This window comes from Oncorhynchus mykiss, chromosome 2 (assembly GCF_013265735.2).
Source record: "Oncorhynchus mykiss isolate Arlee chromosome 2, USDA_OmykA_1.1, whole genome shotgun sequence".
Lineage (NCBI taxonomy): Eukaryota > Metazoa > Chordata > Actinopteri > Salmoniformes > Salmonidae > Oncorhynchus > Oncorhynchus mykiss.
Window position 1 is genome coordinate 70585412 of NC_048566.1, and position 24941 is coordinate 70610352.

The 24941-nt window shown below is 45.3% G+C and overlaps 1 pseudogene; it reads right to left on the reverse strand.

Moving 5' to 3' along the window:
* Positions 1-24941, reverse strand: part of LOC110501848 — a 90325-nt pseudogene that overhangs the window by 33149 nt on the left and 32235 nt on the right.

Sequence of the window (24941 nt, forward strand, 5' to 3'; positions counted from 1 at the left end):
AGGAAGCGAGTTGTGGGCGTATTCTGCCCAGGGGAGCTGTTCTGACCAAGACGCAGGGTTACGAAAAGAAAGACTGCGTAAGATGCGACCAATAGTCTGATTGGCCCGTTCTGCTTGACCGTTAGACTGGGGGTGAAAGCCGGAAGAGAGACTGACGGAAGCCCCAATCAAACGGCAAAACTCCCTCCAAAGTTGAGACGTGAATTGCGGACCTCTGTCCGAAACGACGTCTGACGGAAGGCCATGAATTCTGAAAACATTCTCGATGATGATTTGTGCCGTCTCTTTAGCAGAAGGAAGCTTAGCAAGGGGAATGAAATGAGCCGCCTTAGAGAACCTATCGACAACCGTAAGAATAACAGTCTTCCCCGCTGACGAAGGCAGTCCGGTGACAAAATCTAAGGCGATGTGAGACCACGGTCGAGAAGGAATAGGAAGCGGCCTGAGACGGCCGGCAGGAGGAGAGTTACCGGACTTAGTCTGCGCGCAGACCGAACAAGCAGCCACGAAACGACGCGTGTCATGCTCCCGGGTGGGCCACCAAAAACGCTGGCGAATGGAAGCAAGCGTACCCCGAACGCCAGGGTGGCCGGCTAACTTGGCAGAGTGAGCCCACTGAAGAACGGCCAGACGAGTAGGAACGGGAACGAAAAGAAGGTTCCTAGGACAAGCGCGCGGCGACGGAGTGTGAGTGAGCGCTTGTTTTACCTGCCTCTCAATTCCCCAGACAGTCAACCCGACAACACGCCCCTCAGGGAGAATCCCCTCGGGGTCAGTGGAGGCTACTGAAGAACTGAAGAGACGAGACAAAGCATCAGGCTTGGTGTTCTTAGAGCCCGGACGATAAGAAATCACGAACTCGAAACGAGCGAAAAACAGCGCCCAACGCGCCTGACGCGCATTAAGTCGTTTGGCAGAACGGATGTACTCAAGGTTCCTATGGTCAGTCCAAACGACAAAAGGAACGGTCGCCCCCTCCAACCACTGTCGCCATTCGCCTAGGGCTAACCGGATGGCGAGCAGTTCGCGGTTACCCACATCATAGTTACGTTCCGACGGCGACAGGCGATGAGAAAAATACGCGCATGGGTGGACCTTGTCGTCAGAGAGGGAGCGCTGAGAAAGAATGGCTCCCACGCCCACCTCTGACGCGTCAACCTCGACAACGAACTGTCTAGAGACGTCAGGTGTAACAAGGATAGGAGCGGATGTAAAACGATTCTTGAGGAGATCAAAAGCTCCCTGGGCGGAAACGGACCACTTAAAGCACGTCTTGACAGAAGTAAGGGCTGTGAGAGGAGCTGCCACCTGACCGAAATTACGGATGAAACGACGATAGAAGTTCGCGAAGCCGAGAAAGCGCTGCAGCTCGACGCGTGACTTAGGGACGGGCCAATCAATGACAGCTTGGACCTTAGCGGGATCCATCTTAATGCCTTCAGCGGAAATAACAGAACCGAGAAATGTGACGGAGGAGGCATGAAAAGTGCACTTCTCAGCCTTCACAAAAAGACAATTCTCTAAAAGGCGCTGGAGGACACGTCGAACGTGCTGAACATGAATCTGGAGTGACGGTGAAAAAATCAGGATATCGTCAAGGTAAACGAAAACAAAGATGTTCAGCATGTCTCTCAGGACATCATTGACTAATGCCTGAAAGACAGCTGGAGCGTTAGCGAGGCCGAAAGGAAGAACCCGGTATTCAAAGTGCCCTAACGGAGTGTTAAACGCCGTCTTCCACTCGTCCCCCTCCCTGATGCGCACGAGATGGTAAGCGTTACGAAGGTCCAACTTAGTGAAAAACCTGGCTCCCTGCAGGATCTCGAAGGCTGAAGACATAAGAGGAAGCGGATAACGATTCTTCACTGTTATGTCATTCAGCCCTCGATAATCTATGCAGGGGCGCAGAGACCCGTCCTTCTTCTTGACAAAAAAAAACCCCGCTCCGGCGGGAGAGGAGGAGGGGACTATGGTACCGGCGTCAAGAGCTACAGACAAATAATCTTCGAGAGCCTTACGTTCGGGAGCCGACAGAGAGTATAGTCTACCCCGGGGGGGGGTGGTTCCCGGAAGGAGATCAATACTACAATCATACGACCGGTGTGGAGGAAGAGAGGTGGCCCTGGACCGACTGAACACCGTGCGCAGATCGTGATATTCCTCCGGCACCCCTGTCAAATCACCAGGCTCCTCCTGTGAAGAAGAGACAGAGGAAACAGGAGGGATAGCAGACATTAAACATTTCACATGACAAGAGACGTTCCAGGAGAGGATAGAATTACTAGACCAATTAATGGAAGGATTATGACAAACTAGCCAGGGATGGCCCAAAACAACAGGTGTAAAAGGTGAACGAAAAATTAAAAAAGAAATGGTTTCACTATGATTACCAGAAACAGTGAGGGTTAAAGGTAGCGTCTCACGCTGAATCCTGGGGAGAGGACTACCATCCAGGGCGAACAAGGCCGTGGGCTCCTTTAACTGTCTGAGAGGAATGTCATGTTCCCGAGCCCAGGTCTCGTCCATAAAACAGCCCTCCGCCCCAGAGTCTATTAAGGCACTGCAGGAAGCTGACGAACCGGTCCAGCGTAGATGGACCGACAAGGTAGTGCAGGATCTTGAAGGAGAGACAGGAGTAGTAGCGCTCACCAGTAGCCCTCCGCTTACTGACGAGCTCTGGCCTTTTACTGGACATGAAGTGACAAAATGACCAGCGGAACCGCAATAGAGACAGAGGCGGTTGGTGATTCTCCGTTCCCTCTCCTTAGTCGAGATGCGGATACCTCCCAGCTGCATGGGCTCAGCACCCGAGCCGGCAGAGGAAGATGGTAGTGATGCGGAGAGGGGGGCGACGGAGAGCGCGAGCTCCTTTCCACGAGCTCGGTGACGAAGATCAACCCGTCGCTCAATGCGAATAGCGAGTTCAATCAAGGAATCCACGCTGGAAGGAACCTCCCGGGAGAGAATCTCATCCTTTACCTCTGCGCGGAGACCCTCCAGAAGACAAGCGAGCAAGGCCGGCTCGTTCCAGCCACTGGAGACAGCAAGAGTGCGAAACTCAATAGAGTAGTCTGTTATGGATCGATTGCCTTGACATAGGGAAGACAGGGCCCTGGAAGCCTCCTCCCCAAAAACAGATCGATCAAAAACCCGTATCATCTCCTCCTTAAAGTCCTGATACTGGTTAGTACACTCAGCCCTTGCCTCCCAGATTGCCGTGCCCCACTCACGAGCCCGTCCAATAAGGAGAGATATGACGTAGGCGACACGAGCAGTGCTCCTGGAGTAAGTGTTGGGCTGGAGAGAAAACACAATATCACACTGGGTGAGGAACGAGCGGCATTCAGTGGGCTCCCCAGAGTAACACGGCGGGTTATTGATTCTGGGCTCCGGAGATTCGAAAGCCCTGGAAGTGGCCGGTGGATCGAGGCGGAGATGGTGAACCTGTTCTGTGAGGTTGGAGACTTGGGTGGCCAGGGTCTCAACGGCATGTCGAGCAGCAGACACTTCCTGCTCGTGTCTGCCTAGCATCGCTCCCTGGATCCCGACGGCTGAGTGGAGAGGATCCGAAGTCGCTGGGTCCATTCTTGGTCGGATTCTTCTGTTACGGTGCGTGAATGAGGACCCAAAAGCGAATTAACTTAAACAGAGCTTCTTTAATTACCAAACATAGGTAGGCTCAGACGGACCGGCAGATTCCGACAGGACAAGACAAGGTTACAGCAAACATGACGACAGTCTGGTTCAGGCATGAAACACAACAAACAAGAATCCGACAAGGACAGGAACAAAAACAGAGAGAGATATAGGGGACTAATCAGAGGGAAAAAGGGAACAGGTGGGAAAAGGGGTGACGAGGTGGTTAGGAGGAGACAAGGCACAGCTGGGGGAAAGAGGGGGTGGAAAGGTAACCTAACAACGACCAGCAGAGGGAGACAGGGTGAAGGGAAAGGACAGAGACAAGACACAACATGACAGTACATGACAGCTGTGGCTTTTGTGGAGCGATGGGTAACGATGCTTTGTGGGTGTCAGTTGTTGGTGTGTGCAGTTGGTCCTTGGTTCGAGCCTAGGTAGGGGCGAGGAGAGGGACGGAAGCTAAACTGTTACATTGATGCTGTTGACCCGGATCACTGGTTGCTGCGGAAAAGGAGGAGGTCAAAAGGGGGGTGAGTGTAACCGATGTGAAATGGTTAGCGTGGTTTGCGCTAATAGCGTTTCAATTGGTGACGTCACTCGCACTGAGACCTTGAAGTAGTTGTTCCCCTTGCTCTGCAAGGCCTGAGGCTTTTGTGGAGCAATGGGTAACGATGCTTTGTGGGTGTCAGTTGTTGGTGTGTGCAGAGGGTCCCTGGTTCGAGCCCAGGTAGGGGCGAGGAGAGGGACGGAAGCTAAACTGTTACACATGCATCCCACATTTTTTTGTTTGCCCCACCAAGATTTACATGCTAAAATCAACACTGATTATTGGTTACTAGAATCTGGGGCAAAGCTGTTGTGCTCTGCCAGAACCATTGCCATCTCCACATCATAAATCAGGAACAAACTGGTGCAGAAGTGTACAGTGTAATTTGCTTAGGAGGTAGGAGATAATCACTGAGATCCAGCTTCACAGAGCATGCAAAGCACTTCTGACACTGGAGCTGTAGAACATCGAAAAAACACAGTGTCTCAACCCAGCCACTGATCTGCTGCACAATGAATGCCTTCAATGAACAAATGACTGATGTGAGGTCTAGTTTTTCAAGCACTATGAAATGTGTGTCATTGGGCATGGATTGCTGCACCATGATTGTAGAAACTTATGAGATGATTTCCATGCACTAAGGCTTCCATGAACTTGCACCGATGCTTGTTTCTGTTATGTAAGGTGTGAGCAGAGAGGCAGTAGGTTTTAGGCTGTGGGTGATTGGTGATTGGTGTTGCATACTGTACCTTCTCCACTAAGAAGCTGAGCTGCTGGGAGGAGATGTCCAAGACAGGTGCTGAGCTCCTTCCCACTCTGGTGACCTAGCATGGCGTGACACACCAGCCTCTCTCAACACCACCTGGGTTAGAAACACAGGTATTCAGTACACACATTCAGTTAGCTCAAGACAACATTTATACCGTTATATGCAATTCTGCACTGAAGCTCAGATTTTGACCTTGTGTAGGTATAAATGTGACAGTTTCCTATAACTACCCAACAGAAATACAGCCCTGTCCTGCCCTGCCAAAGCTTTTCTGAGATACAGCCATGCTCTGCTTTGCTTGGGATTTCCTGAAATACAATCCTACAATTGCCATTCAAAGATATAGGGGATCAGCAGAGGCTGCAGTGGCATGGGCTTACCTCTGGTTCTCGCTTCTTTCCTTCTCCTGTTCACCATTCAATCAATAAGGACTCAAGGAGAAATGCATCCCAGTAATACCCCAGAGAGGAAGTCAATACCCAGTCCTGTGCAGTGTGACTATGGTCAGATGAAGGGGGCTTTAAACACCTTTATCTATGTAGTATTCAACCTTGAGCCCCCTGTGTCATTATCTGAAATGCTAGCTAAGAACGCAATTACTGTAATTCACGTTTGTCCAAATGTTAGCGAATATCAATAACCAGCTGTGAATACTATTATTAAACACTGGTAATGGTACACTAAAATGAACTGGTTTGGCTGAACATAAAAACGAATCCATAAAGTTAGTCCAATGAGGTGAAACATACACAATTCGTTTTGCGAATGAAATTGAATAATTTATTCAAAGTCCAACAATTGTGGGTGCTGACGAAGACCAACGCAGTCGGTGTCAATTTTTTTTCCCTCGTAACACATAATAAATTATCCAATATGCACAGACTGTCATTAACGAACAAAGACTGTTTAGTTTTGCGAATAAAATTGAATAATTTATTCAAAGTCCAACAACTGTGGGTGCTGACGAAGACCAATGCAGTCGGTGTTGACATTTTTTTTCCCTTGTAACACATAATAACTTATCCAAAATGCACAGACTGTCATTGACGAACAAAGACTGTTAACACAGGCAGCCCAATTCTGATCTTTTTTTCACTATTTGGTATTCTGACCAATCAGATCAGCTCTGAAAAATATTTGAAAAGATGCGATTGGTCAGAAGACCAATACGTTGAAAAAATATCAGAATTGGTCTGGCTGTGTAAAGGCAGCCATATCTGTTGCTTGAAGGAGTGTATCAAATCAAATGTTATTTGTCACATGCACCGAATACAACATGTGTTGTATTACCGTGAAATGCTTACTTACACGCCCTTAACCAACAATTCCGTTTTAAGAAAATAGAGTTAAGAAAATATCTACTAAAATAAAAAATAAATGAAAAAGTAACACAATAAAATAACAATAATGAGGCTACATTTTGTATAGACTGCGGGTACTGGTACCGAGTCAATGTGTGGGGGTATAGATTAGTCAAGGTAATTTCTACATGTTGGTAGGGGTAAAGTGACTATGCATTAATAATAAACAGCGAGTAGCAGCATGTGTAAAAACAAAGGGGTGGGGGTGTCAATGCAAATAGTCCGGGTTGCCATTTGATAATTGTTCAGCAGTTGTATGGCTTGGGGGTAGAAGCTGTTGAGGAGCCTTTTAGACCTAGACCTTGAGCTCCGATACCGCTTGCCATGCATTAGCAGAGAGAACAGTCTATGACTGGAGTCTTTGACCGTTTTTTTGGGGCCTTCCTCTGACACCGTCTAGTATATAGGTCCTGGATGGCAGGAAGCTTGGCCCCAGTGATGTACTGGGCAGTTCGCACTACCCTCTGTAGCGCCTTACGGTCGGAAGCCGAGCAGTTGTAATACCAGGTCGTGATGCAACCGGTCAGGATGCTCTCAATGTTGCAGCTGTAGAACTTTTTGAGGATCTGGGGACCCATGCCGAATCTTTTCAGTCTCCTGAGGGGAAAAGGCATTGTCGTGCCCTCTTCACAATTTTCTTGGTGTGTTTTGACCATGATAGTTTGTAACTTGAAACTCTCGATCAGCTCCACTAGAGCCCCGTCGATGTGATTGGGGGTGTGTTCGGCCCTCCTTTTCCTGTAGTCCACGATCATCTCCTTTGTCTTGCTCACATTGAGGGAGAGGTTGTTTTCCTGGCACCACACTGCCAGGTCTCTGACCTCCTCCCTATAGGCTCTCTTGGAGTCGTGCTTGGCCACTTATTAGTGGATGAGCAGGGAGTACAAGAGGGGACTAAGTACACACCCCTGAGGGGCCCCCGTGTCGAGGATCAGCGTGGCAGATCTGTTGCCTACCCTCACCACCTGGGGGTGCGGCCTGTCAGGAAGTTCAGGATCCAGTTGCAGAGGGAAGTGTTTAGTCCCATGGTCCTTAGCTTATTGATGAGCTTTGTGGGTACTATGGTGGTGAACACTGAGCTGCAGTCAATGAAAAGCATTCTCACATAGGTGTTCCTTTTGTCCAGGTGGGAAAGGGCAGTATTAAGTGCAATTGAGATTGCGTCATCTGTGGATCTGTTGGAACGGTATGCGAATTGGAATGGGTCTAGAGTTTCCGGGGTGATGGTGTTGACGTGAGCCATAACCAGCCTTTCGAAGTGTGTTATGGGGCGTAGTCATTTAGGCAGGTTACCTTTGCTTTCTTGGGCACAGGGACTATGTTGGTCTGCTTGAAACATGTAGGTATTAGAGACTTTGTCAGGAAGAGTTTGAAATGTCAGTGAAAACACTTGCCAGTTGGTCTGCACATGCTCTAAGTACACATCCTGTTAATCCGTCTGGCCCCACGGCCTTGTGAATGTTAACCTGTTTAAAAGGTCTTGCTCACATTGGCTATGGAGAGCATGATAACCCAGTTGTCCGAAACAGCTGGTGCTCTCATGATTCTATGTTTCTAGATCTCAACTTACTATCTAAGTTGTGTCTGACAGAGGACTGTTTGCCACCATTGTCACATGTTCCCACCTTGGGAGAGTCAGAGAAGCCCTCCAGCAACATGTCAGCAGTGTGTCTCGTGGCGAGCTCCATGCGTTTGGGATGCAGTCTGAAGAACGGCCCATCTACTGCTGGGGGAACCAGGGAGTTGCAACTCTTTTCCTCCCTGGTTGTGTTGGTGGGCGGGGGGGGGGGGGGGGGCTCTGGGGGTACCCCTCTGTGTTCCAGTAAAGCTGGTGGGAGGGCTGACCTCAGTTGGTCACTCTAAAACAGTACTGATATGGACCAGAGCTGGGGAGCAGAGGACAGAAAACAAGCTTTCAGGGAAATAATTGAATGACTGGTGGATTTGAATGGGATTTGAATGACTGATTTGATTGAATATGTAAAGTATGCACATATGTACACACTCCCTGCCTGTACCTGAAATGTGCCCCCAGGTCCAGACTGGGGACAAAAGGACGGTTGGTGACAATGGTAGTGCCCTTGCCATTGGCAGAGAGAAGGATGGTGTGTTTCATTATCCTGGATGGAGAGGTACAGCTTGTCCTGGAAGTGCACCCTCTACAACCACTATGGTTATTATTTGACCCTGCTGGTTATCTAACGTTTCAAAAATCTTGAAGAACAATCTGGCCTTAAATGCTCAGATATTCTCTTAAAATCTCCACCAGGCACAGAAGAGAAGAAGAAGACTGGCCACCCCTCAGAGTCTGGTTCCTCTCTAGGTTTCTTCCTAGGTTCCTGCCTTTTCTAGGGAGTTTCTCTTTGCCACCGTGCTTCTACAGCTGCATTGCGGCAGCGGCAGCGTAGCCTAGCGGTTAGAGCATTGGACTAGTAACTGGGCGGTTGCAAGTTCAAACCCCCGAGCTGACAAGGTACAAATCTGTCGTTCTACCCCTGAACAGGCAGTTAACCCACTGTTCCTAGGCCGTCATTGAAAATAAGAATTTGTTCTTCACTGACTTGCCTAGTTAAATAAAGATAATAAAAAAATTGCTTGCTGTTTTAGGCCAGGTTTCTCTATAGCACTTTGTGACATCTGCTGATGCAAAAAGGGCTTTATAAATGCATTTGATTGATTGTCATCTAGGTGAGGGACCAGCCTCAGCTCCAGCTTCCCCTGGGGTGGAACCTCTCCCTCACTGGGCTCCACCCGCCACCTGCTGCGAACCTGGAAAAAAACAGTGGCCTTCTGTTACATAGGTGTTTACATCTGATGTAGTAAAAGACATAGAATCACTAGGTAATAGGTGTAGTACTTCCAGTTTAACCATACTGTATAATACCGTAAGCCAAAATACAGAATACATAATACAATTTAGCAGACGCTCTTATCCAGAGTGACTTAGTAGTGAGTGCATACATGTTCATACTGGCTCCCAGTGTGAATCGAACCGACAACCCTGGCATTGCAAGTGCCAAGCTCTTCAAACTGAGCCACATGGGACCAAATTCAATCTACCTGTATAATGTATGATAGATTCATTCAGGGCTTTGTAAGAGTATGTCTGTGATGTTCAATAAACATTCTCAGGTTAGTCAAACATCCAGGAGGTTGGCCAAAGGTAACAACATGTTTGGGCCCATAAAGATCATATGTTCTATAAAATTCTGTGTTTGGGCAATTCTTACAGAGGGTCTGAGTGCTTTCGATTAACCAAGAAATAAAATAAGGGCACCACACACGAAGCAATTTGACTCCTTCATCAGAACCTTATCTGTCTCTTGGACCAAGCACTGTTTTATAATGAGAGATAATGTTGTGATATCAGGTCCGGGCTCCCTCCAGTCTCTTCCCTACTAATATTGTCTTATCTGTGGGCCTTTTGGGAGCCTGGTGGAGGCAGAGGAAGGCTGCAGTGGGGAAGCTCACTACTCGTCTATCAGTTTTACAGAGAGTGTAAAGCTGCTAATTGAAGCAATCACAGACAGGCTGGGGTTTTATCAGATCCAGGGCCCAAAAGCTGTGTTGCTATAGATACCAGGATTGATACAGAGGATTCAGCTTGCTTTCGCCCTATTAGATGTACTGTACAATCTAATTCAGCTTGAAAACAGAATCTTCATCTAAAGAAAAAACAGCAGAAGAATTCCCCATTATATACTACTCCATTCTAGATTTCTGATTGATTTAGATTCAACAAGGAAATCATCTAAAAAGGAAACAGACATTCATCTTCTCTACCACTACATCTTCAGCCTTGTTCACATCAGCAGATAAGACCAAAGTGCACCAGTAGCTCTCAATATATCTTAACTATTAGCTGAAAGAGGATTTAAAATCAATTTTCCATGCAGCAGCTTCCTGATTGATTTGTTGCACATAAAGTTTTAATGGGGATTTTCAGATGGAATCCAGCGCTGTGACACTGCAGTAGGCTCTCTGATTGATAATACTTTATTTTCTCACCACCACACTGGAGGGCTCATCCATGGATGCTTCCATGGACTAAGCATAATCATCACATTTGACTGCCATCATGATGTCTTCTTCAGAACCACAACCAACCAAAGACATTATTGAGCTCCGTGTATGTAGGGGAAAGGTGATGGCAGAGAGGCACAGGCACTACACTTCTGTAACAAACTCTCTAGTCTACAAGGGCAGAAATACTCACTTTTTTACAACTTCCTTGCGCTGACATTGGCTATGCAATGAGTTGGATTTAATTGGAGTTTCAGTGTGTGTTCGAGTGTGGAGGGGACCTTATTGAACAGAGCATGGTCTGCTGGCGACAGGAGATGCTCTTGATGTTACAAGCAGTCATGTAGAACCAACCGATCATGGATCATAGCTCCTGATTAATCACCATCAACAACATTATCACTAGCTGAACTTTATGGCTACTGGAAGTTACTGAGTCACACAGACTTCTTTACTCACAATAAATGCATAATCTGATACTTTAGAGGGATTAATCATAGGCCCCAAAGTCTGTTGGATATCGGTATCTTGTTCATCTGTACATTAACTTGAAGATATAAGTATATTCTGCTACCCTGTGAGACAGAAGTAGGGCAGATTTCTATGTCTAGTCAAAGGAACATGTGTAGTCACATTTCATATATTCTAATATAGACTCTGTACAGTGTACTTCATTCTCACTTGTAGATCAAAGTGGGATGTCAGCTCATTACAGAAGGCCTTGCAGAGAAAGGGGAGTAAACAGCAATTGAGGATTTCAGCCACTACACCTCACTTAAAAGACACATGGTAACCATCCACATGAGCAGTGTGTGACTTTGGGATTCATCTGAGAGTCATAGATCACTTTCTCAGGCTTTATGTGCCATCTCTGGTGAGAGCTAAGCTGCTGGTTGATACAAAGGTGATCATGTAGGGGTGTGAAGAACAAGCCAGCTGAAATGTCAATAATCAGATCAGACTTGCATTACAGAGGTTTAATAAAATGTATGGCTTTGAACCATGGCATGTCAAGGAGGTTTAAAATGAAAACCACCGTAGAACTCAGTAGCTAAGACCCCAAATAGTAGATTTGATAGGGCCATCATACAATACAATATACACTGCTCAAAATAATAAAGGGAACACTTAAACAACACAATGTAACTCCAAGTCAATCACACTTCTGTGAAATCAAACTGTCCACTCAGGAAGCAACACTGATTGACAATACATTTCACATGCTGTTGTGCAAATGGAATAGACAACAGGTGGAAATTATAGGCAATTAGCAAGACACCCCCAATAAAGGAGTGGTTCTGCAGGTGGAGACCACAGACCACTTCTCAGTTCCTATGCTTCCTGGCTGATGTTTTGGTCACTTTGAATGCTGGCGGTGCTTTCACTCTAGTGGTAGCATGAGACGGAGTCTAGAACCCACACAAGTGGCTCAGGTAGTGCAGCTCATCCAGGATGGAACATCAATGCGAGCTGTGGCAAGAAGGTTTGCTGTGCCTGTCAGCGTAGTGTCCAGAGCATGGAGGCGCTACCAGGAGACAGGCCAGTACATCAGGAGACGTGGAGGAGGCCGTAGGAGGGCAACAACCCAGCAGCAGGACCGCTACCTCCGCCTTTGTGCAAGGAGGAGCAGGAGGAGCACTGCCAGAGCCCTGCAAAATGACCTCCAGCAGGCCACAAATGTGCATGTGTCTGCTCAAACAGTCAGAAACAGACTCCATGAGCGTGGTATGAGGGCCCGACGTCCACAGGTGGGGGTTGTACTTACAGCCCAACACCGTGCAGGACGTTTGGCATTTGCCAGAGAACACCAAGATTGGCAAATTCGCCACTGGCGCCCTGTGCTCTTCACAGATGAAAGCAGGTTCACACTGAGCATGTGACAGACGTGACAGAGTCTGGAGATGCCGTGGAGAACGTTCTGCTGCCTGCAACATCCTCCAGCATGACCGGGTCAGTCATGGTGTAGGGTGGCATTTCTTTGGGGGGCCGCACAGCCCTCCATGTGCTAGCCTGACTGCCATTAGGTACCGAGATGAGATCCTCAGACCCCTTGTGAGACCATATGCTGGTGCGGTTGGCCCTGGGTTCCTCCTAATGCAAGACAATGCTAGACCTCATGTGGCTGGAGTGTGTCAGCAGTTCCTGCAAGAGGAAGGCATTGATGCTATGGACTGGCCCACCCGTTCCCCAGACCTGAATCCAATTGAGCACATCTGGGACATCATGTCTCGCTCCATCCACCAACGCCACGTTGCACCACAGACTGTCCAGGAGTTGGCGGATGCTTTAGTCCAGGTCTGGGAGGAGATCCCTCAGGAGACCATCCGCCACCTCATCAGGAGCATGCCCAGGCATTGTAAGGAGGTCATACAGGCACGTGGAGGCCACACACACTACTGAGCCTCATTTTGACATGTTTTAAGGACATTACATCAAAGTTGGATCAGCTTGTAGTGTGGTTTTCCACTTTAATTTTGAGTGTGACTCCAAATCCAGACCTCCATGGGTTGATAAATGTGATTTCCATTGAAAATGTTTGTGTGATTTTGTTGTCAGCACATTCAACTATGTAAAGAAAAAAAGTGTTTAATAAGAATATTTAATTCGTTCAGATCTAGGATGTGTTATTTTTAGTGTTCCCTTTATTTTTTTGAGCAGTGTACTTTATTGTCCATTTACATGCAAACTCATTCTGTGACGTCAGCAGACAGATGCACAAACACAACACAATGTATTACATGCAGTACGGAAAAGTTCGTACACACGTCACAAATTTACATCTCCACATATTGAAAGTCTCTGCGGCCTACTGTCCAACTGTTCAGCAGCCCGATGGCCGATGGAGTGAAATATGCTCTTATTCTTACTGAACAGTGCGACCATTAATCTCCTTCCGGAGTGCAGCAGCTCAAAACATTGGGCAAGAATATACTAATGCTAAAATATAAATTGAAAGTATGCTTTGTTTTTAAATGTTTTACATTCTTTTGCCATCAAGTTTCGAGCGACTCTGTCATTCTAGAAGAATGACCATCGATTGATGCTTGAAAATGCTTAGTAAAAATCCTGCCTTATCAACGCACAGCTCTTTAGCCTTAGAGGTGAAAAGAGTGTCAGAAGTATTTCCTCAGCACTGCACTTTAAATATTTAAGTGCAATACAAGACAGTGTGTGTGTGTGTGTGTGTGTGTGTGTGTGTGTGTGTGTGTGTGTGTGTGTGTGTGTGTGTGTGTGTGTGTGTGTGTGTGTGTGTGTGTGGGTGAGTGTACGTGCGTCTTTGCGTTTGTCTGTAGACTGCAGTACTTCAAGGTCCCAGCATAGCAGGGTACCAATCACTAGGTTGTTTTGCACCAAAGGGATTCAAGGCAGCGCTGGTTAATGTGAGAGGCATGAAACAGAAATAGAAACAGAGGGAAGAACACTATGCACAGTGCATTAATTAATATTATACAACGGGTGCGTCTAATCCTGAATGCTGATTGGTTAAAAGCACATTCCAGCCGGTGTCTATTCCACAAGATACCACTGGCTAAATCTATGATTTTAAAATGCCTATTTACTCTCTTCCATCTGACTACGCAATCCACTGTCTCATCAGCCCAGCCAGGCAATTTATAAACTTGATCTCCACTATGAAAAGCATCTAGATATTATCTCCCATTTCTTTTAGACTAATATTTAGTTTTCAACAGCAGAGATTTGTATAAACCTTGTTGTCTGTCTCTCCGACATTTGCAACATTGTTTCAATATTCAAATTCGATCTCCAGCTGTCCCATAGTAATGAACGTGTAGGGGTCGGGAGTCGGGACGAGGCAGGCAGCATTTCTCAGCCAGCCGAAATCATGAATCAGCTGGCATCATTTTTATGTATATATACAAAGAAATGTCAATTGAAAAAAGGTCAAACAAAACAAATCAGCTAGTTTGCAGTCTTTACAGCTTCAGTATTTGAAGTGATTGTGTTAGCGGTGTTGTTGGCTAGCTCCTCTGAACAACAGTGACCTGACGAGAGCACATTTTCTATGTCAGGCGAAATCGTGCCTCATTAGCTCATTGTTATGAATGTATCCAAATAAACGTCACTAGAAAACAGCTTAAACAAATGCAAATGCAGCTACTGTTGCTATTCTTTTTGACATTTGACGTGACTGTAAGTTAGATGTAGTTGGCTAACTAGCAAGCAAGGAATAAGAACGTTGCCAGCCGGTATGGCAATGGAACATTTAGTATGAACGACTGGGTCATGTCCATAGATACAAAACAAATGACCAACCAGCTTGAGTAGCAACCCTAGATTTGTGTCAGGACTATATATTGTGGAATGATGAAATAGTATGAATAAATTAATCAAAATAAAAAAAAATATGAAAATATGTCAATCATTATTTGAATATGTTGGTAACCCGTATAAAAGTGATAATGCCTTCGAAGCTGGTGTTTGGAGGATATATTGGCATGGTTTGCCATGCTACAGTTACCATAACCCTAATATTGGCACCCTTGCCAATATATCCTCCAAACACCGGCTTCTCGGACATTATCACTTAGACACAATGTACATTGTACATGTCTAATAGAATAAACCCACTTTTACTCTGTTAGTACACACTATCTAAAATACTGGAGGCAGAGTAAACAAAGCCCCATCTTTAGCGAAAATGGTGCATAGTTAGATAATTGAAGATGATGAAATGATTATTGTTATGCTTCTAATTTGTCCCTATTGGTCAAGACTGAAAATGTAGGAGGACAGATGGAGCATGGTAATAAAAGAAGGGCCATGGAGCAAATATAAAGGTCTGATGAGCTGTTACTGGGGATTGGATTGCACTGGCAGCCTGATATCTAGAAAGCTAACAAAGCATTGAACAAATTAACTAATTAATTGCACACTCAATTAGGTTAGACATTAATCAGAGGCAGCATGTAGACAGAAAATGAGCACGCAGGGAAACAGAGCTAAAGGTTGAAGAGATAGTTTACCCTTGGAAGAAAGAGAGAGAGTTTGACCCACCATTTGTGCCACAAAGCGGGCTGGTATCAGGGACTGGTTTGAGAGCTGCGATGTTCTGGAGACATCGGTCAGAACCGATATGGTGCCAAAGTCCACCTCTGTGGTCATCACATGGACAACCGCATCCTCCCCAATGCAGGACAGGAGCAGGTTCTATGGAATTAGAAGACTTTAGATGGACCAGGGTTATAAATGCAAGGCTACACACACATACTGCTAGTAGCAGTGTCTATCCTACATCTAGGAGATATAAGAAAGACCCACATTTAACAAACAAAAAATTGTCACTCAACTATTTCCATATATATACAGTACTTCCGTAATTTTTTAAAACTGGTACCGGGCTACATTCAGACGAGTCTTGTGAGACTTGTGGGCATCTCGCCTTTCAATGGAGGTGTCATATTAGTGTGCAACGGACGCTACAGACAGGAGTTGGAAGATCGGCTGTACCGACTTCAGACGAGTCCCGTAACGCTTGTGGGTTTCGTAGAGCAAAACAGAGAACACCATCATGTTCGTGAGAATCATCTTTTCCATGGAGTGGTCATATTAGTTTGTTGGCCAAATCGTTCTGACACTACAGACATTTTCATGAGAATTTTTTGGACGTCTCATGTTCTGACAAACACCGCTGTAGCTCGGGGAGTCTGCAATTGACAGATATCTCTATTTCAAACAGACATCTCTATTTCAAGCAGATATCTCTATTTCAAACAGACATCACTATTTTAAACAGATGGATTTTGGTGGGGATTTTTGTATTATGCTAATTAGATTTCCTGGTGGGCGCTGACATCGACTCTAGGGGATCATCTGCTCTGAATGAGGTGCTTTAAAATGAGTGCCCTCTGACCATAAATCAGGACATTTACTGTAAGAGGTGTATTTTGACCCTGGGTGTAGATCTCTAACCTGGCATTGATGGGTAGGGCCAGCACCTCCTCTCCCACTCCTTGTGCATCCAACACTAGAGCCAGGCTGTAGCGCTGCACACTGTTGGAGCACAGGGTCACCTGCAGATAGAGGTACACAGCATATATAGACAGACAAGCATAGCCATGGCATTGGCATCTCTGTGAAGTAGAAGTGCTCGTTTGGCAAATATATTCCCAGTTCACACTGATTCACAGACTTTTGCCTAGTTATCAAATCACAACATTTTCCAATCATGCTTCCATTTTGGTCTTCTTTACACTTTCTGTATTACATACAGAAGAAACCTACTACGCTACCTTCTAACACCTGTCAAGGCTGTCATCAGAGGAAGACACTACACTGAGAGTACACTGCATGTTCCACGGTGTCTGTATCTGGGGAGATTTCTGCACCACCCATGAATAACTTCCAATACTGTGAAAGGTTAGCCAAAGCCCATTTCCTCTGCTAGGTGAGAGCTTACCTCCCTCTAGCATATTTGACTCCCTCTGACCTCTTCTATATATTCTGCTCTTGTAAGAGAACTCATTAGAGCCCGGGAGTGCCGCTGTGCGGTCATTGGGCTGGAGAGCGAAGCAGAGTTTTCCAGACATCCGAAGGAAGGCAGCAGACATGAGACACCCTATACAAAGGGTCCAAGACAGCTGCACAGATTCCCCTGATCTGCCCGCCGCAGCGCCTGACAGCTCTCAGTGATGGGAAAAGACCAAACAGTCTCCCATTGATAGGAAAAGACCAGCATATGACAGATACACTTAGTACCCAGAGGCAGCCAGAGCAAGCTGATGTAATAATCTAAGCTCTGCAGAGCCACAGGGAGAAAGGCATCTTCCTAGGCATTTATCTGCAACAGATTCTTTCAATATTCAACTCCACTGCTGAATACAATTAAGGTCTGGCCCCTTTAGTGCCAATCATTGATTGAAGCCGTTGTGATTAGAGGGAATACATTTAATTATTAGGTTATTCAAAATCTCAAATGAAAAATCTACAACACACAATATAGCACTAAATTGGAAAACAAACTGACTCATCATGATCCACCAGTCCACAATTAATAACAGAGTTAAATGATAATCTTCTACAGTGAGCACATAAGCACTTTTTCATTGGAATAATGTTCACATACTGTATGTTTTCAGATAATGCTTAATATCTATAACAAGTAGAAAATGGAGGTAACTTCCTGGTCATGCTCCCCGCTAATTTCACACACCTTGATGTCAACAAGTCCCTGAGGACGCATGGTTCCTGAGGTGGGTGTCAGGGTGAACACAGTGGGCCGGTTCTGTCAAACTGAGGTCTGAAACCTAGGAGGCGCTGGTGATGCTGGTAGACATACAGCTACAATGCCAGAGGGCAATTCATTCTAAAGAGGTTGATTTGTCTGTCTTCTTTAAAAAGGTTGGGTTTGTGTAAGGGAAATAAACAGTGAGATGAAAAGGGTGTCATAGCATACTTATTATCTGTCTGCAAAGAACTTTGCTGTTATTGATCACAAGAGAAACGTGCGTTCTACCCTAGTTGATTCCGTGTTTAGTAAGCCATATACAAGTCATATTGGAGATAGATAAAGGCCTGCTCAAAATAATTTCACAGAAAATGTATCAACCTGGACAATTGTTGGGAGGGTTGAATATTATACTTTATTTAAGGTAGGCTAGTTGAGAACAAGTTCTCATTTAAAACTTTGACCTGGCCAAGAATAAAGCAAAGCAGTTCAACACATACAACAACAGAGTTACACATGGAATAAACAAACATACAGTCAATAATACAGTAGAAAAAAATCTATTTACAGTGTGTGCAAATGAGGTTAGATGAGGGAGGTAAAGGCAATAAATAGGCCATGGTGGCGAAGTAATTACAATATAGCAACTAAACACTGGAGTGATTGATGTGCAGAAGATGAATGTGCAATACTGGGGTGCAAAGGAGCAAGATAAATAAATAAATACTGTATGGGGATGAGGTAGTTGGATGGGCTATATTACAGATGGGCTATGTACAGGGGCAGTGATCTGTGAGCTGCTCTGACAGCTGGCGCTTAAAGCTAGTGAGGGAGACATGAGTCTCCAGCTTCAGTGATTTTTGCAGTTCGTTCCAGTCAATAGTTGAATAGTGTGTATTTTAAGAGCTCCAAAGGCAAAACTTTGCATTGAGGAGTGTGAGAAAATGTGTGCAATTGTTGCAAGAAGTGCACCAAAACAGTTTTTTAAGGGACTATTATTGCAAGACAATACACATAGCTAATTATATATTTTGGGCTATGTATTTCATTGACTTGCATCTGTCTCTCATTGAGGTGTGTGTGCTTTATACTGTAAATAGTACCACAAATCAGTAGGTATGCACTGTTTGATAAATCTGCCGCCAAGCCTAACACAAGCGTCTAACGATGAGTAACAGGCAGCATTGATGAGGATGAATGAAAAACTCACCGAAGGACACATCCTCAAAGTTGAGCTCCGAGACGTTGAAGTGAAACGTGGGGTCCATTATACAACCCCTCAAATAAATAAAAGTGCCAGGAAATACAGAATACATCTGTGCTGACTAGCAAATGTGAAGGTCACTGGACAATGCATAATAATTAAAGGAAAACACAGGGCTGGGCAAGTATAAAACAACTGAAGAACAAAACAAGATCAGTCAATTTCTTGGATGACAGTGTGAAAGGGTAATTCTGTAATCCTTACACTCAGCACTCCTCAGCAGTAATACATCTTAATCAGGGAGAGGTGCCAAGACTGGCAGGTGTGCTATGGAAGCAAAAGGATTTTCACCACTGTTCTGCTTTGCACAATTTAAACACAACCTTTAGGGAATAATTTACTCAAACCTAGAGTATGAAATGTGTTCATCAAATGGGCAAGTCAGGGAGAGTAAGAATTCAGGAGATGAAGCATTCGGTTGATTAATGTAGGTCATGTGTTTTCTACATTGCTAAATTTACATTTGAGAAAAGTCTAGCTGCTGAGGTTTGGGGTGATAGATGTGTCTGGACATGCCCACCAATGTTTTATCTACCAAGGTGGGGAAGTACTGTACTGACCCTAACAAGACAATGATGGAGAGGTCAAGGACTGTGTTGAGATGGATGAGCGAGGTGATGGGGTGAGGGAGGGTATCCCCCACGGTGAAGAGTAACTCCTCAGTGAAGACCCCGAGGGTGCTGGAGGAGAAGCAGACCTCCAGAGTGTGACAGGCCCCAGGGAAGGGTGCGTCACTTGAGTGGGTTGAGTCACCGACGTGATCTTCCTGTCCGGGTTTGGTTGCCCCCTCGGGTTCGTGCCGTGGGGGAGATCTTCATGGGCTATACTCAGCCTTGTCTCAGGGTAGTAAGTTGGTGGTTTGAAAAAATCCCTTTATATCCTGCCTGGTTGGCCCTGTCTGGGGTATTGTCAGACGGGGCCACTGTGTCTCCCGATCCCTCCTGTCTCAGCCTCCAGTATTTATGCTGCAATAGTTTATGTGTCGGGGGGCTAGTGTCAGTCTGTTATATCTGGAGTATTTCTCCTGCCTTATCCGGTGTCTTGTGTTAATTTAAGTATGATCCCTCTAATTCTCTCTCTCTCTCCCTCTCCCTCCCCTCCAGGAGGATCTGAGCCCTGGGACCATGCACCAGGACTACCTGGCCTGGTGACTCCTTGCTGTCCTCAGTCCACCTGGTCATGATGCTGCTCCAGTTTCAACTGTTCTGCCTGCGGCTGTGGAACCCTGACCTGTTCACCGGACATACTACCTTGACCCGGACCTGCTCTTTTCAACTCTGTCTCTCTACCGCACCTGCTGTCTCTAACTCTGAATGGATGGCTATGAAAATCCAACTGACATTTACTCCTGAGGTGCTGACCTGTTGCACCCTCTACAACCACTGTGAATATTATTATTATTTGACCCTGCTGGTCATCTATGCTGGTCATCTAACATCTTGGCCATATTCTGTTATATTCTCAACTCGGCACAGCCAGAAGAGGACTGGCCACCCCTCAGAGCCTGGTTCCTCTCTAGGTTTCTTCCTAGGTTCCTGCCTTTCTAGGGAGTTTTTCCAAGCCACTGTGCTTACATCTGTATTGCTTGCTGTTTGGGGTTTCCGGCTGGGTTTCTGTATACCCCTTTGTGACATTGGCTGATGTAAAAAGGACTTAAAAAATATATTTGATTGATTGATTGAGGGGGAACCATCCTCTTAGTGGGGCTGAAGGAGAAACACTGGACAAACGCTGAGCCGGGAGGAACCAGGTTAAAGGCGCCCTTGGGGCCTGCCACGCTCTCAATGAGACCCTTATTGGATAGAAGCAGCACCTGAGAACCAGGGAGAGAATACTTGTAGTGAAAACCAATCTACTGTAAATGTAAGAATGATTAACCAAGGACCATTTGTTTTCTATCTAATGCATAAGATTTGATCAAATCAGAATTCCCATTTAGCCTACTGTAAGTGTACTGCAGTAGAAATGTGTGTATATTGCATGGTTTTATCTACAGTTGTTTGCTGCCATTGAAAATACATGATTCTGTAAAACACATTATCTGGCAATACATGACCCAACAGTCTTCACAGGGGGTTGGGTTATTACAGTAAGGCTGCCACATATGCCCTAGAAACTAAAGGGGCTGACTGGGCAGGCAGACTTTAAATAATTCACCTAACAGTGAATTCAAACAGTGCCTGCCAGGTGCTGTTCTATTGTAGGACTAACAGTTATCACAATTATACTTCAATTATTCAATGATTAAGCATCTGCTGACTAGCAGCAGCAGTAGTGTGATTTATTTTGATGTGAGCCACGTCTTATTACAGGAGATCCTCTCACAGCTGCTCTTGTATTACATCTTTGTAACAGCTGAGACTCTGTATGTTATGAGTCTCAGTTGTGGTGAGCTGAACAACTGGATCCACGGTATATAGCAGAACACTGTCATTCTTATTCAGTGTATTTAAGTGTCAATTTGTTTGTGTTTTAGGCCTTAGCTGTTTGTGTATATTATTACTACCGGGCATCTCTTAACTAAGGTTAAGTGTCTCATAGCTGTGCTTGGAGGCAATAAAGATGTTACCCATGTCAAGGAAGTCAAATTTGAATTGCAATTTGGGGCCTACGCCCTCCCCCTTTATTCATAGAGGTAGGCGAGACTCACGGCCTAGATGATGAAGAGCACAGAGAACACAAAGACACATTAAATAAACACACTGAATGTGCAAACAGATGAGCATGAATCAAGCACATCTGCCACTCACCGGTGTGTGGATAAAAAAATCATACACATACTGTACACTGCCATAAGGAAAACAAATCTACTCTCAATGATGTGTTATTGAGGTCACCACATGCCCATCAAACCCTGTCAGACATGGAAATTAATGGAAATCTGACCTCCGGAAGTGGAAATACAGATGGATACCAAATGCAAAACAACAACTTCTCTCTCAGTATGAGAGGATAGAAATCTAACTGAGGCTTTCTCATCAAAGTTTCATTTCAATGCTGTTCATCACACTTTCTGCTTGTGACCTCTTTAGAATTGGATTCTACATTATTAGTCACTGTTATTGCTTCAGCAAGTAGTTAATCCCTGAGCATTCTCTACCAAAATCTGATCAAATCTGATCAAACTCTTCACCTGTAATGTCAAAGTAGACCATCTGCTAATAGATCTTGGCTTCCTGTGGTTTGAAAATGATGTTGACATCTGAGGTGGTGTTTGGTCAAATGTCCCCCTCCTGCCGGCCACAGAAAGGCTACTTTAAACACTATGCCTCTTACAGTATTTGTTGGTCACAGATACCTTTAAAAAAGGTAGGGGCGTGGATCAGAAAACCAGTGTGTTTCTGGTGGAACTACAATTTGCCTCATGCAACTCGACAACTGTCCTTTACATAGAGTTGATTAGGCTGTTGATGGTGTCCTTTGAACTGTTGTCCCAATCCTCTTAATGGCTGTGCAAAGTTGCTGGATATTGGCGGGAACTAGAACACGCTGTCGTACACGTGAATCCAGAGCATCCCAAACAGGCTCAATGGGGGACATGTCTGGTGTGTATGGATAAAATGCAATTGTATTCATTGTACGTAGTTTATGTCTGCCCATACTATAACCACACCGCCAGCATGGGGAACTCTGTTCACAATATTGACATCAGCTAATTGCTCGCCCACATGACGCCATGCACACTGTCAGCCATCTGCCCGGTACAGTTGAAACTGAAATTAATCCATGAAGAACACTCTTCTCCAGTGTGCCATTGAAGGTGAGCTTTGCCCACTAAATTCGGTTACAATGCCGAACTGCAGTCAGGTCAAGACCCTGGTGAGGACGACGAGCACGCAAATGAGCTTCACTGAGACAGTATCTGACAGTTTATGCAGAAAATATTTGGTTGTGCAAACCCACAGTTTCATCAGCTGTCCAGGTGGCTGGTCTCACTGCCAAATTCTCTAAAACGACATTGGAAACGGTTTATGGTAGAGAAATGAACATCCAATTATCTGGCTATAGCTCTGGTGGACATTCCTGCAATCAGCATGCCAATTGCACTCTCCCTCAAAACTTGAGACATCTGTCATTGTGTTATCTGACAGAACTGCACATTTTAGAGCAGCCTTTTATTGTCCCCAGCACAAGGTGCACCTGTGTAATGATCATGCTGTTTAATAAGCTTCTTGATATACCACACCTGTCAGGTGGATCGATTATCTTGGCAAAGAAGAAATGCTCACTAACAGGGATGTAGACAAATACGTGCCCAAAATGTGAGAGAAATAAGCTTTTTGTGAGTTTAGAACATTTCTGGGATATTTTATTTCAGCTCATGAAATATGGGGTCAACACGTTACATGTTGAGTTTATATTTGTATTCAGTGTCATATAAAATGATATATCATAATACTCCCCCAATCCAAGTATTATTCTTTATCATCAAAGACAACTTATGTCTGCTGAAAGATAAAGCTTCTGTCCAAATGGTAGTGTCTTTATCAAATAGATCAAGTCATCCAGTGGAAAAGAAAAGCAGCTGGGTGTTAATGTAGTACTTAGAAAGACACTAATGTAATCATAATCAGCAGACCTCTGGAGAGCAGAAGGACAAGTTTGCCTTAGGGTAACAGTGGGGTTCTGGCCCCACTCTGTGCTGACAGAGCACACCTCTTCAAGGTGCTATACAGAATACTTGGGTGCAGAGTTTGTCTTTGGGAGGCTTGGCTTTATTTGGAGGGTGTCTGTGTTTGTTTTCCACTCTTCCTTTCCAACTCTCTGACACAAAACCACATGACCAGACAGGAGAGTGAGACATCAAGGGCAAATGTTGGTAAGACTTCCCTGAGGACATAGTGTGCTTAACAAATGCCTGGGGAGAGTTGGGTGTCAGGATGGATGAGAGAATGAGTGGCTGTCTCCCCAGGGGCATCTCAGTCCAACGGTCAGACTCCGAGACAGCAGGTGAGATCAGGTTAGAGGCTGAACTGATCCAAGTGGCCACGCCTCTGACTCAGCAAGGACAGTCTCCCTCTGTGTTTGTGAATGCTGAACATATGGCTACTCATAAGTGCTCACACACACTGCCACACAAAAAAATTCAACACAAATTGGGATGAAAAATATGAAATTGAATATAGGAATATCCAGGGGATTTTTATAGCTGCTGTGGAGCAGTGACTCACTGCTAGCTGCATGGCAAAATGATATGCAGAGAGAGTTTTAAATGTGTTTTTAAAGGTTGGAGTTATTTCATCAAAGTGCTAAAGTTTGTCTTCTACCACAGCTGAGTACTCCACGGAGACAGATGTGTCACTGTCACCAGAGGCTGGAGGTGTGAACCAGGCAACGGGAAAACAAAGGCCTATGCCCAACCACTGCAGACACCACACTGAGTTATAGGGGTTGGTACAGAATGCTGGTACAGGGTATAATGCGATAAAGTGCATCCCTGAAATTAGTTATTCAAGTTTCCTTAGGGATTACAGGGCAAACCAAATAAGCATGAGGATACTATGGGAGGATTTTGGTATGCAAGTTGGCCTAGCTACTGCTGTGCAAAAAAACATGATGGCATTTGAGAAAACTATCCCTTAAATGCACTTTGCGTGCACTTTGTGACTCACATACTGAGTAAAGTCTATAATCCCAGAGGGTGATTAGGTATCATGTAATTCAGCCTTGGTGATACTGTGTACTGTAGCGTAGCCTGCATTAGACCATAAGCTAAGACAAACACATTAAGTTTGTTTAGACTGTTGGTCAATGGGCATGGGCACCAAAGCTACTGTACCATGAACCATTGGACTCCCTATAAGAGAACATTTGCTATCAGCTCACAGTAAAATGCCCCCATCCTCCCTTCATCCCATCTCTACATAGCACACCAAAGATTCCACTATGATGCAGTTGTCTGAGAAGGACAGCCGTTTCTCCTTCAGCTGCCTGCGTCGGTCTTGGAAGATGCGTGAGAGTGTGGACAGGCGGAGTGGGGTCTGCGTGGAGTGGGGTCTACGTCACACTCTGTCAGGAACTGATCCATCTCATCCTCCTCTTCCCGCTGCAGCTCGGAACAGAACCTAGATTCACGGCAGAGCAGAGAGATCCACAGCGAGAGAGAGTGAGTAGGGGATGAAGACAAAGGAGCATCTAAACAGGCTACATGC